Below are 14,750 nucleotides of genomic sequence, written 5' to 3' on the forward strand. Positions count from 1 at the left end.
GGTTAGATAGTCAAAAATTTGCCTATTGATGAAATTTTAAGGAAACAAAATTTTTGAAGATTTGAAGCATAGTTAAGCTCCATACCGATTTTGTTAAATAAATAGAATAGTTTATTTACAACTTAAAGAGAATAAACATTGATTTAAATTATAACATACACCTAAAAATCTACATGCATTTTTGCTAACATTCTTGTCTTCAACATTATACATTTCAATATTATTTTAATTAATATTACTTCCATGCTATGTTATCAATTTCGGTGAAATTTCGGTGGTATACCAGTTTTTGGTGGTGTAACATAATTTTGGTATTGAATTTCGGTTTAGATATAGTTTCCGGAATTTTCGGTGGTTTTGACCGAAATACCACCGAAATTTCTGAAATTTCGGTGAATTTTGTTTTAGCACTTACAGGTTTTATCTTTTATTCTTATTTATGTATATATATATAGTATTAGAATTACCGAAATACCACCGAAAAAAATGATATTTCGTATATCAGTCCGTGACCGAAACACCGAAATTTATGTCATTGACTACTTAGCTTCCATGTTTAATAAAATAATTATATAAAGATCCATATAAGATTAATTAAGTTTCTATTGTTTTTCTTTTATTATACGAGATGGTGTAAGGAATAAAAATTACAGCACAACAGATAAGTAATTTTGAAATATAAAATTAGAAAATATCACCTAATATGATACATAATGTTTACAGGATTGCAAGTTGCAACTGCAACCAAACACAAAAGCACCACACAAATAAATAAATAAGATATTCAACACTTATATAGGCAATAATTCAAAACTTTTTTTTGAACGGCCAACAAATGATTTTATTACTTAACTAGCAAATTGCTAGAAGTATCAAAAGTACAACATATATCACATGATAATTATATATATTTATGGTTCCCTTCTATTTGTAACATGATCTTAGCCATTGAAATTAATAAACAAATAAATCTCAACCATCTAAATTAAAAGTCAAATTTGCCTATTCTATATATGGTAACCTTTTAATGTCAAGACTTATTGATAATTACTTCATTTTATTTAACCAAACTTCCAAAACGCGTTTTAGATTTCAACCCATCACTCCAAAGTCCAAACTACGTTTACCACTACCAAAAACTATTGAACATTAATGTAATATTTCTTATGTGGGTTTCTATTAATTTTACATGTTAAAAGTATACTATCAAGCTTAAGCATCGAAGAGAAACATGGATACAATATACAAACCATGCTTTACATTAACTGATGATGATATATATATATATATATTGTTGGTAGAACTAAGAGAAAAAAATAAATATAACTTTTAATCAAAACCATTGAAAATAAAACACAACTTAATCTTAACCATTGAAATAAAAAGTCAACTTTGACTATTTTAAATATGGTAACATTTTTAATTTTATTAAATGTATTATTTTTGTAATCATGTTACACAATCTGTATTGGATATCCATGAATAAATATGCATAATACATACTCTATGAAAAAAAAAAATTTGTTCCAAGTGAGATCCACGTTAATTGTGGGTAAAGTGAAAAAGACGTCTCTCTTTTTTCCCATCTAACTTGATCTCCTAATATAGCATTTCTTAAAAGACACAATAAACATCCCTAAGGTAATCCCAAGTAGTTGAGTTAATATTAATCTGCTTCACCCGTTAGAGAGAATAGGCTCTTCTATCTGCGACTCAAAGCCCTCAAGATTCATACAAAGAAGCGAGCCAACATTCTTTGTTGCATCCACTTCTTCCTTCAGTCCTGGATGTTGTTCGTGTAAGTGCGTAACAGCCGGGTCGCCAGGATCAGTTAGAGTCTCTGGAATAAAAGAACACGTATGATATGCTTGGGGTTCTGGACCAACTTCAATATCCGGATCGTTGGAAACACATGTGCCTGTCTCAGCTGGGAGCGAATGATTAGGAATATCCAGATGCACGGGAGTATGAATATCTAATTGTATATCTGGGGATGCTGATGGCATCGTGGGTAAAAAAGATGAAGTTGCGGAGTCTGAAGTTGTTATTTTAGCTTTGCCTCTAGGATCCTCTTGCTTCTTTGGTTTATAATGAATATATTGAATCTTGGGCATGGAAATTTGAATCGCCCGTGCTTTCTTCTTGGCCTTCCTCTTCCTTCTTTTTGGCAGTTGGAAACCCGCATCCTCCTTTCTACAAAGATACTTCTTTTTTACTTTTTCAAGTATATACATCTAAAATCTAATATTACACAGCAAGTCCACTCACCATCATATATTGTATGTCAACATTAATCTTAGATTCTTAGTAATATATGAATATATATCTACTTTTATTGTATCCGATGGTAGATTTGAAGAATTCTTTTGATTGGGAGTATGTTTAAAACAATACTTAACACTTTGCTGATTTTAAGATGTGATATGTAAGTGTCGTTTGATTCTCCTAATAAGTTTTCTTTTATTATTACAACCGTTCCATTAACTCATCTTTCTATTCTATATAACTAAAAGAGGATATATTTTTGCTTAGTTGGTATCTATAAGAACATGACATGTATGATTTTTTATGAGTTGTCATTTTTTCATTAATTTCCTAATTTTAAGGTGTCATATGTTTATCCATGTCATTTAAATTATTCCTAATCATTAATCCTAATCATCATTATAATTATTGAAAATAACTTCTTCCGTTATTTATTATTCACGTGAAGTCGGCTGCATCATATCATAAACCTACAAAATTAATATATAATAAGTTGCACAAATATTGAATAGTAAATTAATATATAATAAGTCGGTTGCAAACCTATATCATCTTGAATCAAATTAATGTTATCATATAAGTTCTCTTAAATCTGTCCTAAAGATTAAATTTTAGTAATTCTTTAAATTTAATTCTTTATATATAACTAAAAAATTTATGTATTTTTAGGTGTCATCTTTGCATATGATTTATAAATATTTACGTTTCATTAGTCATGTTTTAACATATTTGATATATATCATATAATCATAAATTATAATTTTATTATTTGCATTAGTTGTAATCTAACTAATTATTTATATTATCATAAATCATGAATAAAATGTATTTATCTGTTACCTTTAAATTACGTTTTTAGTCAGCCGTACGCGACGTGCGGGTTTAATCTAGTCACTGATATACTAAACTAAATCATAACAATTATTGGTTTAAGCCTCAAAGCTATATTACGGGCTTAATCTTTCAAACAAAATGAGCCTAGTAACAAATAACTTGGACTTTCAGCTTGCTGCCCACTCGAAATATGATGCTCCGGGCTGTCGCCCTGCTGGCTCGGCATCAGGGCCGGCCCTGCATGGGGTATAAGTCGAAATTAAACGGAAAAAAAAAAAAAAACAAATCCCTAAACCCCGACGGCCCGACCAGCAACCCAAAGAAGCTCAAAGTAAACAAACATCATCCGTAACAACAGCCCAAATAGAAGCCGAACAACAGCAATAGCATCAGCCCAAATTGTTACTTAGCAGCGGCCATAACATCAGCCAAAATAGCAACCGAATAGCAGGCCCAAAGCCCAACGAACTGCTCAAACAACACTACAACAGCGATAACATCAGCCCAAATGAAAAGCCCGAATAGCTATAAACAGAAACCCCTTCCTTCTAAAAATTCATTTAACAACTATGAGACAGTTTCACCTTTGGGCAAGGTTGAGAAACTTGTGATTTGGACTTGACTCGGCGAGAGTGGGAGTCAGGAGTTTTTGGAAAATCGGACTCGACTCGGGGAGAACTCGAGTTGAAATTTTATATACAAACATAAGTATTTTTGAAATTATATGTAATAGACTTTAAAAATATATTCCAAACTTCAAATTTAAACATAATTGATTAAAAAACATTAACATAATAATTCAAACTTCAAAATTACACGTTAGATTAGTTAATAGATGCACGCTTCATCAATATTTTGTCCGTATCAACGTTGGAGAATTAGTGACTCGGACTCGACTCGGCGAGATGGGGAGTCAGAAGTTTATCTTGAGAACTCGGCCGACTCAGAGAGTTTTACAACCTTGCCTTTGGGTGCTAAAGCAGCTCGAGTGGCGGAAGATCAGTAGGACCAAAAGGGGTTCTGGTCTCTTTAGAATTTTAGGATATAATTAACATTTATTTAATATTTTATAATGAAAATTAAAATTTATGTGCATTTACCCTCTCAAAAATTTAAGATATATATGTATTAGATTTACAAAAAATTTGACCCCTCCTGTAGTAATGTTCAAGTTACGCCGCTCCCGAGAGCTAGTTTTATTATCTCTAAACAAACTTAATGCAAGTCTAATAGCAACCATGTATATAAAAGACTAAAGAGACACTCGCAATCATTTTAGTCATTGCATTTATCAGAATGACAAACTCGAATTTTAGTGTTAGGCACGGTAGTAGTTCTGGTAGGCAAATTAAGCATCATCTCTAAAAAGATTTGATAATTCGTTGCGGATTAAAAATGGTCTCAACTGTTCCATAAATTATCATGTGAGAAGAATATGATTAAATATCCAAAGAAGAATTAAAGATAATATATATGTGATTATATTAACACCACAAGTTCAAATTAATATATCATTAAACATGTAAGGTTCTATTTCTATACTCCAAAATATCCTTATTAAGTAAAAAAAACTACTTTTATGGTGACACAAGTAGGGCTCCATTCATGCTAGGCACTATCGGCTCTATATATATTTGAGTTAGGCAAGTGCTTTAGGCCTCGAAATTTATAAGGCTACAAGTTTTAATTTAGGTTTGATTTTTCTTGACATAAGTTTTGTTTTTTACTTGGTATTTTTAAAACAACAAAGTAGCCGACACCACAAATATGATGTGTATGTATAACTGATTAAGAAACAACCGTTTCAATTCTCTAACTATATGTCAAATGAATCTTCAATGAGATATTATCGTTTCATCTTCCATGTATGATTTCTTTTAATTTATCTTAAATACATTATCTTTCCATGTATTGATTTGATTCGAATTTGTAATAATGATTTATCTCACGTAATTTCTTCATGTGTTTATTGTGTTCACTATATCACCGTCTCGTTATTTGGTTTTGAATTTCAAACTTCTATCTTATGCCCGAATAAAAAAGGAGAACTTTGTTAAAGATTTTAAAATGAAGACCCCCAAAATCGATTTGGTTTAAGGTCAAAAAAAACTGAGCCGACCCTGATGCTAGGCAAATGTTATGTTGGATATCCTTGTGTTTCGTCTCAACAACTGAGAGCATGGTGTAAAATGACAACGATGACCATTATAAATACTTCTGCTTTATATCGGGGATGACGTTTGACTGGACCAAAGCTCGCTCCTCAATGCTATAGGACAAACTGAAACTGATCTTTACTTCTCCATAATATAGGCACTGTAGAGAACCGAAATCCCCTTTGTCCATATGATCGAATTAACACAAGATTAATTAACTAGAATTTGATTCTATTACAAACAAACAAGAATGTTTACATTGTAAGCGAGACATACGATAAAACTGCATACAAACTACCTATTTATACATATCGAATCGTTGCCTCCAACATGTGTCGATTATGGTTTGTTTGTGAAGTGTGAACCGCTATAATGTAACTGAGAACTAAAATTTCAGAACACTAGAGACGTTGACTGGAGGCCGCTAGAGAGGAAGGCAAACCGGCCTATTAAGCGCAGCTAAGCTAATATGTGCCGGAGAAAGCCAGGTGCCGTAGGTAAGCTCTATTCGGCCCGAAGCATTGATTCCCCATAACGAATAGGCTGGCCTAGTTCTTATTTATGTTATAATATAGAACTTAATATACTTAAAAAAATGATAGTTGAAAACCGTTGACTCTTCCAATGATATTGACCGCGAAAACATTGAAAAGCCTATATCACAAAGTTGTATATTTTTGCCAAATAAGATTTACCTTCAGCCCCGAATGCGAGTTAATGTCAGCCCTTTAGGAATATAGCCAACTTCTGTTCAAAGTCGTATATCTTGGCAAATAAGAATTGCACCAGATTCAAAATGTTTATATTAGGGGTGTTCATCAAACCGTCAAACCGTGAAAACCGGACCAAACCGGGTTATTTGGATTGGTTTGGTCGGATTGAGTTGTTAAAGTCTGGTACGACGGTTTAAGTTTTGAAAAACCGGGTCCTTGGTCCAGTTACGGTTTGAGTAAAGAGTTAACCGTCAAAAACCTGACCGGACCAAAAATATATATGTATATATATACACTAATTTAGTTATATAAACTTACTTTTACTTCCATACTTTTTTATTTTCACTTTATCCTTTTATCTTTTCAACTTCATTTTCATTATGTTTTCACTCAAATATCAAAATATTGAGCCTTGAGTCCCCCATCACCTTTAATATTTCATATTTTGTAAGTATAAAACACAAGGTATTTATAATTTTATCAATGTTTCTATTAATATTAAGAGTGTGATAAGAAAAATGGAAAAAATTATTAATACGAAAAATGCATAATTTATTTGGAGATAAAAAAAATACATCTTGAAACCGTGGAACCGGGTAAACCGGATCGGTTTACATGGTTTGGATTGGTTTGGTCTGGTTTGGTTTAATATATGTTAAAACCGGAAATGTCGGTTTGGTTTGATATTTAGTCAAAACCGGACCACGAACACCCTAGTTTATATGATACATAAATTGAAAAATAACTGTGGCTAAAAAGATTGTAATGATTGTTACCTCCCAGGGATGGATAATTGTTTTTAACTTCTTCACAAATGGAGATCGTACCTCTTCATTGAACTCCGCATAGTAGCCCACTCTCATACTTTTCAAGAATAATGACACTAAGCTTAGATCATCATTAGTGGGGCCCATGACACTCGATGGCAGCACTGGTTCATTATCTGGATGTATCAACGGTAAACTAAATTACACTGGAATCTTTTTATAAACAGAAGGGCAGGGCATCTACCCCCTCCCTAATTTCTGACCATATTAATATAAATGGGCAATAAAAATTCAAAACTCGAAGTAAAGCAAATAAAAGTATAGTAGTACAAACAAATAGTAGTATAAACAACATATTAGAAGTCAAACTTACCTAAATTGACTTTTGATATTGATAGAGGTCCTATAAACAACATTGATGTTGAGATGATGATAAAATATTTTTACCAATAGGCCACATTTGTAATTTGCTTATAGAGTGCTTCTGCATTCGTGTAGTTCCTCTATGCACTCATTGAAGTGCTTCTACCTGTATATCGTGAAATACATACTTCAAATCAAACACACCTGTTTGCATAAAAAAATAAACTAATTGGTGCTTACACTAATATTGGTTTGCATTTTCATTAGATAATGAGACATAATCATAAGAATGGCCAAAATGACAATAACGATATAACACTCACATGAAAATGAACATAAACCATCCAACAAATAACTTTTGATAGACTTTAATACTTATTAATACAATAAACCTAATTCACAGTTAAAAAACGTGATGATATGGGAAAATTTACTTTTGACTTTACTTTAGCATACTGGAAAAGGAATGGCAAGATGTAAAACAATATACTAAGATATAACATATATATCTACATCTACATCAAAACCAATTATTATTGTTTCTTTTCTCCCAAGAATTCGTACCAATAATTATCGTGAGGCTTTTTTTTACATCATTCCTAATAACACTTCCACCCATAAACATCATTTAAAACGACATTTCAACTTAAAACAGTTTGTATGAATTTTGAAATCAGACAAAATTATATAATTATAAATAACTATTATTGTAGACACTAAGAGTCAAAATTGAAAATAGATAGAAACTTATATTCTTCACGCATCAAAACTTATATTCCATATAAAACCTTTTTTTTCACTAATCAGAATAAAAACCCAATATATTAAAAGGTCAATATAAGCTTATACCTCTTTTTATAAACTATTTTTGAGTTATTTTTAAAATCATCCCAAGTAAAAAGATGCAATCCATCAAGACAACCACAATAAAATTAAGGAACATCACCTAAGAAACCTTCACAATTTTCTTTGGTTTGCCACATGTTGCTCCCAAAATTGGAAACCCGATCTACAACATTCGAAATCATAACTATTGTTAATGTACAGTATGTCATTTGACAAAAATGTTAAAATTTACGTATTAACCAAACTTCTTAATTTTTAGGCCTAAAGTTCTTTAGAATTTGAACTTTATATATTGATAATGTAGGTCAAGTTTATATGACTTGATGCCTCAACTCTCTATCATATTTTAATTAACACTTCGTTTCAATGTTCAAATATAAATTTACGTATTAACAAACTTCTTAATTTCTAGGCCTAAAGTTCTTTAGAATTTGAACTTATATATTGATAATATAGGTTAAGTTTATATGACTTGCTGCCTCAACTCTCGATCATATTTTAACTAACACTTTGTTTCAATGTTCAAATATATAATGATGCAGTTAAGACCCTACTTGGATGGCAATATAAAAACTATTTAATCTATTAATTATATTATTTATATTTATGAATGATTTGGTTTGTGTCTATCTTTAATACGTTGCTTAATTTAAGTCTTTGAATTGTTGTCCAAGTTTCATGCCTAAATTGTGGTTAGGAGCTTCTGTATATATGGTTTCAAGTATTCTAGTTTAGTTAGTTTTTGAGTTGAGTTTATAAGAATATTGATGTTTTGTCAATGATTTCGGTCTTTGGTTTTATCATTTGTTCTTGAGCCATTTGATTGCACTTCTTCCTGCATCAGTTGGTATCAGAGCTTAGGTTAATTCAAATGGCTCGACGTGTTTCTGATTATCGTATTCGTAGAATCGCCGAACGAGGCACCGAAAAAGATGGTCACGATACACGTGCTCATGGAGATTGCTTCTATCGTAACCGTAGATCCACCGACCGAGGCAACGAGATTGTGGACCGTGACCCACGAGATATCTTTGAGATCAAAAGACTCCGGAAACGAGTCCGAGATCTTGAAATACAACAAGAGATCAAATGACTCCATCAGCGAGTACAAGATCTGGAGTTGAAAAGTCAAATGTGCCAGGCGGAACCGAGTCAAGCACCATCGTCTGGGACGAAAGTGATGACGAAGAGGAGCATCCGTTTAGCCGTTACTCACGCTGGTTGAACGAACCGATGGATCAGGAGTCTTTGCTTGAAGACGAACCGAGATTCGATGAAGTCGGGATTGAACCTGATGAGGAAGAGTGTTTGTTAGAATACCAAGTTGTTAACAGAGATGTTGTTCAACTGTATGAAGACATGAAAGATAAATGCGATATTTTTGATAGTTTTCTAAGCAAGGATCTGGTTGCTCGCGATATTCCTACGAAGATTGTGAGAGATAGTGATGATAATAAGAAAGTCACGGGTGAAGATTTGCTCAATTTTGTTGGGTGGAATTGTTTGAGTAAAGATCTTCCATCCTTGAAAGCACGTGCAATTTTGCCGAGTTTTAGGTATGATCTGAATAAATCATCTAATAATTCTGTTTCTTTAAAATCTCAATTAAAAATGAAAGATTTTCCTTCTAAAAATAAAAAGATCTGTGGAGAAAATGGTGATCTATTAAGTAATATGGAGCCTAGTATTTACGGTGGAACTACCATTGACATTCAGGTACGTATGCATGAGATGAATTTTCTAATGGTTTGCAAGATGGAACTTACTATTGGTTTGCAAGATGAATTTTCTAACACTATAAAAGGATCTAGTGGTAAACCAATTTCGCAAGTAAACATGCAACAACGTAGTGCTCCTTTCGATCCAATTGCTTATTTTAGAGGCAAAGACTCGAGGACGAGTTTTTTCGAAGAGGGAGAGAATGATGGCGTATAGAGCACGATTCGGAAGAAATCAGAAGGATTATTTGTTTGATTTTATATTCCAGAAATATTTTTATTTTTATTAGTATTTTATTTTGTTTCCTTATATTTGTTTATTTTGTTACCTATTTTAGTGAGTCTAGATTTATATTTATAGGGGTCTTGGTTATTGTAAAACACAGTTGATTATTTGAGTTTTATAAGAATATTGACTTTTGTCAAGAAAAACCGTGAAGGTTTATTGTCATTCATCATCTATGTGTTCTTAAGCCATTTGATTGTGTGCGAAACTGCATCAGTTTCGTGACTTTCTTATTATCATCACTATCTCTCACAATCTTCGTAGGAATATCACGAGCAACCATATCCTTGCTTAGAAAACTATCAAAAATATCGCATTTATCTTTCATGTCTTCATACAGTTGAACGACATCTCTATTAACAACTTGGTATTCTAACAAACACTCTTCCTCATCAGGTTCAATCCCGTCTTCATCGAATCTCAGTTTGTCTTCAAGCAAAGACTCCTAATCAATCGGTTCGTTAAACTAGCGTGAGTAACGGCTAAATAGATGCTCCTCTTCGTCATCACTTTCGTCCCAGACGATGGTGCTTGACTCGGTTTTTGCCTGGCACATCTGACTTTTCAACTCTAGGTCTCGTACTCGTTGATGGAGTCGTTTGATCTCTTGTTGTATTTCAAGATCTCGGACTCGTTTCCGGAGTCTTTTGATTTCAAAGATATCTCGTGGGTCACGGTCCACCATCTCATTGCCTCGGTCGACGAATCTACAATTGCGATAGAAACGATCTCCATGGGCCATTTGATTATTTGAGTTTTATAAAAATATTAACTTTTCTCAAGAAAAATCGTGAAGGTTTATTGTCATTGATCATCTATGTGTTCTTGAGCCATTTAATTGTGTGCGAAACTGCATCATATAAGTTTTAACACAACAACAAATATATAATATAGTCGTAGATATATATTCATTTGACAATGACCATACTATAATAAACATAAATAAATTCATCTATTCTACTTATACAATGCCACATGCTAAAAGTCTTTACTATCTTTTCCTTCCAAAATAGTATTAACCAAACAACATTTCCTATACTTTTATATTGACCCCCATAAGTCAAATCTGTAAAGCCAAAACCCCTATTATAATCCTATTTACAATAACACATTTCATCAATATCTCACTTTGCATTCCTTTTAATCCCCAGTAGACCAGACATAATGTTTGCAACATGCTTATGTGCCAGATATCAGTCTAATCCAAAAGAATCTCATATGTTTGCTGTAAAGCGCATACTGAAGTACCTTAAAGGTGTCCCCAATTTGGGTCTTTGGTATCCCAAAGGCTCAAACATGGATTTAATGGGTTATTCCGATTCAGATCATGCAGGTTGTAAGATAGACAGTAAATCCACTACTGGTGGATGTCATTTCTTTGGTGGCAAACTGGTGAGCTGGACCAGTAAGAAGCAAACTTCTGTTTCATTGTCAATTGCTGAAGCTGAGTATGTATCTGCAGCCAGTTCTTGTGCTCAGATACTCTGGATGAAGAACCAGTTGCTTAATTATGGTATTAAATATTCAAAGAACCCAATCTTTTGTGATAATACCAGTGCCATTGCTATCTCAAACAATCCAGTCATGCACTCCAAAACGAAACACATGGATCTCAGGTATCACTTCATTCGTGATAATGTTATGAAAGGCAAAGTTGAACTCCATTTTATTCCCATTGACAAACAGCTTGCTGACATTTTTACAAAACCTCTGGATGTTAAAACTTTTGAATATCTTGTTGGTGAGTTGGGAATGTTAAACCCTTAAATTTGGAACCTTGGTATTGAACGCCTTTGTGTACTATCAAGGATCTTTGATTTGAAGATTTATAAATTTGTGAGAGTTTAGATATTGAACGCTTTTGTGTACTATCTTCACTTTTATAAATTTCTGAATCAACATTCCAAGGGAAGACTCTGACCAAAATATTTTTGTCCTTAAAATGTCTTTAAATTCAGGGGGAATTTATTAAGTTATTTTCTCACTGGATAAAATTTTTTTGGAAAATATTTCTGGTACTTTGTAAATGGCTCCTCTCACTGGAAAAAGGATAGGTTGAAGTGCATGTTTGAGGTGACTCCAGTCGCCTTGTAAATGTGTCCCTCTCATTTGTCTATACTAGTTGATGTGCGTGTTTGAAGTCCAGTATATTTTTTTTAATTTGGTACTTTACTGGAGTGTCCCTCCAATGTACCATCAGTGCATGCTTTACTGGACTAATTCACCGGTGATTATGGAGTAACTAGTCATTCTCCAGATGCATTGAATTGAGTCATGGTGTGTCAGTCATAAACGTGTGTACTTGATATTAGTGCGTGCCACGAAAGCAGTCCTTTCTATGAACAGTTACTGTATATCCTATGTGACATGTAATTTTTCAAACTAAATGATGGTTATTTTACCTTGGGAAGACAAAAAGTGCAAGTGGATAGTTTTGTGGGCTGTCAACCGTCATACATTTATGTGTGATGTGGTGAATTAAATGCGGATATCAAAACCGATCAAAATTGTTTTGAAACTTTTCAAATTTACCGTTTTGAATTCCATTTTCTTTCTCTTCTATAAATAACCATATTTACTTTCATTTTCACTTTATCTCAAAAATCATTTACTCCCAAATCTTAAAATTCTTTCATTTACTCTTTTCTTCATTAAATTTCCAATCATCACTCTCCTTCTTCATAAATCCTCATTAAATCTTAACTTCATTTTCATTTTCATATCTTTCTACCAAATATAGAAATGGCACCAAAGAATCTATTATCTTCTACGTATACTCTGGCCGCCGCTGTTGTAAAGGCGGATCATATAAATTTAAGTGCAGATGCCATTCATATCAATATGAACAACTGGATGACCAAACTCTCTTTTGCCAGTGTTAATGACGCACAATCCATCATTGGACGATTAAATTCTTTCTTTCTTTCAAGCCCTTATATGGAGCCCTAGCCCTAAATCCTGAAAAGATGTACCACGATTATCTATGTTAATTTTGGTACACAGCAGAGTATGATGAATCAACTTCCTCAATTTCATATACATTAAAGCAAGGCACTAGACCCTTGTCTTTTACAGTTGATACTCTTCTACTGCCCTTCAGTTACATTATTTTGATGAAAATGAGTTTCTAGTTCAACTCCCTTGTGGCATAAATGCCAGAAAAAGTATGCAGACTGATGGGGCACTCTGATATCTTGGATGAGCATGGCCAGCTATCCAGAAAGGGTACTATTTACATGAGCAAATTAACAGACTCATGGAGATATTTCTTCTCTCATCTTGTTGAGTGTTTGGGAGGCAGTTCTGGAGGACTTGATCAAATAAACCAAACACACCTCCAGGTTGCTTACTGCCTTTGGTTTGGCTATAGAGTGGATTTTGCAAAGATACTCTTTGATGATCTGGTAGAGCGTCTCAAGGTGAAAGGTAGAAAAGCATTTGTTCCATATATTCGTTTCCTTTCACTTCTTTTTAAGAGAGCTCTAAGGGACCAGTATGACTTTGATACCACTCACTTCTCTGTAAGTGAGTATATGCGTGATCCGGCCAATCTCAAATCTGGTGCAAATGAGGTAAATATTCCTCAGGCCATAATCACCAGTTTTCAAAGAGAAGATATTAATCTTGAAGAAGTTGCTGGTGGGCCTCAAAATGCTCAAATTGTTCCACCAGAAATCCCATCAACTAGACCAAGAACTTCCTCCAGACGTTTGAGGAGAGGAGGAGTTCCAGTCATTACCGATGCTGGTTCTGAAGAGGTCATCAGAGAAAATCCTCAAGAATCCACTGCCGAAGTTGTTGGTGGCAGTGGTGAAGAAATTGAAATGGCTGGTGATATTATAAATGTAGACAGGTCCTTAATTTTTGAACAAGTTGTTGCTCATGTGCACAATGTTGAACAAGAAACTGAGCAGGTCACTGAAGAGCAGGAGGCTAATATTGATTTAAATGTACAAGTGAGTGACCAGAATGTTGAAGAAATTGTTGTTGGTAATGATGTGGAATCACCCATGTCTGAAGGTAACTTTGATTTTGATATGAATTTTTTAGGTGATGAATAAGAAATTGTTACTTCATACATGCCACCACCATCAGAACACCAAAATATTCCACCACTACCACCACCACATCCTTCCATTCCATCTAATACCCAATATTTTCAACCAACACCTTCCTCAGTTTCACTTCCTCAACCAACTCTTGAAACACCAGATGAACACCGTGTGCTGGACTCACCAATTGTAGTCCAGACACAAGTACCATTGGTGGCCAGGATGGCTTCAGATCTGGCACCTTCCAGTGGTCTCTCCACTTCTTCAACCAAGGTGCAAGACCTTTTTAATAAGGTGGCGGACTTGGAGAGATCACTCCAGGCCTCTTCTCAAGTTGTTTCAAATTTCAAATCTCTATTATCTAACAATCTGGCTTCAGAGATGAATTTATTTGTTGAAAATGAGAAGCTTGTGTTTGAGAAGTTGAATGAGCTTGTACTGGCCACGAATAAAATAGCGAATCTATCAAAGTGGCAGTCCAGGGTTTGGAAGAGAAACTAGTAAGGTCTGTTCAGACTGCAGTGAAGTCTGAAGTAACTCAACCACTGGCAGGTCTAACAGAAGAAATTCAGAAATTGACTACCAAAATTAGTCAACTGGAGAGTAGGCCAACACTTGACCAAAATGCAGTTATCAGCACCCTCAGTGACGAAGTTGTTCGCAAATTTAGAGGCTATATGCTGAAGGAAATTACTGAAGAAATTTCTGGGTCAATTATCAGAAATGTACTCGATAATTTGTTGCCTCAAT

The sequence above is a fragment of the Erigeron canadensis genome, chromosome 9, assembly GCF_010389155.1.
Source record: "Erigeron canadensis isolate Cc75 chromosome 9, C_canadensis_v1, whole genome shotgun sequence".
In the NCBI taxonomy this organism is placed as follows: domain Eukaryota; kingdom Viridiplantae; phylum Streptophyta; class Magnoliopsida; order Asterales; family Asteraceae; genus Erigeron; species Erigeron canadensis.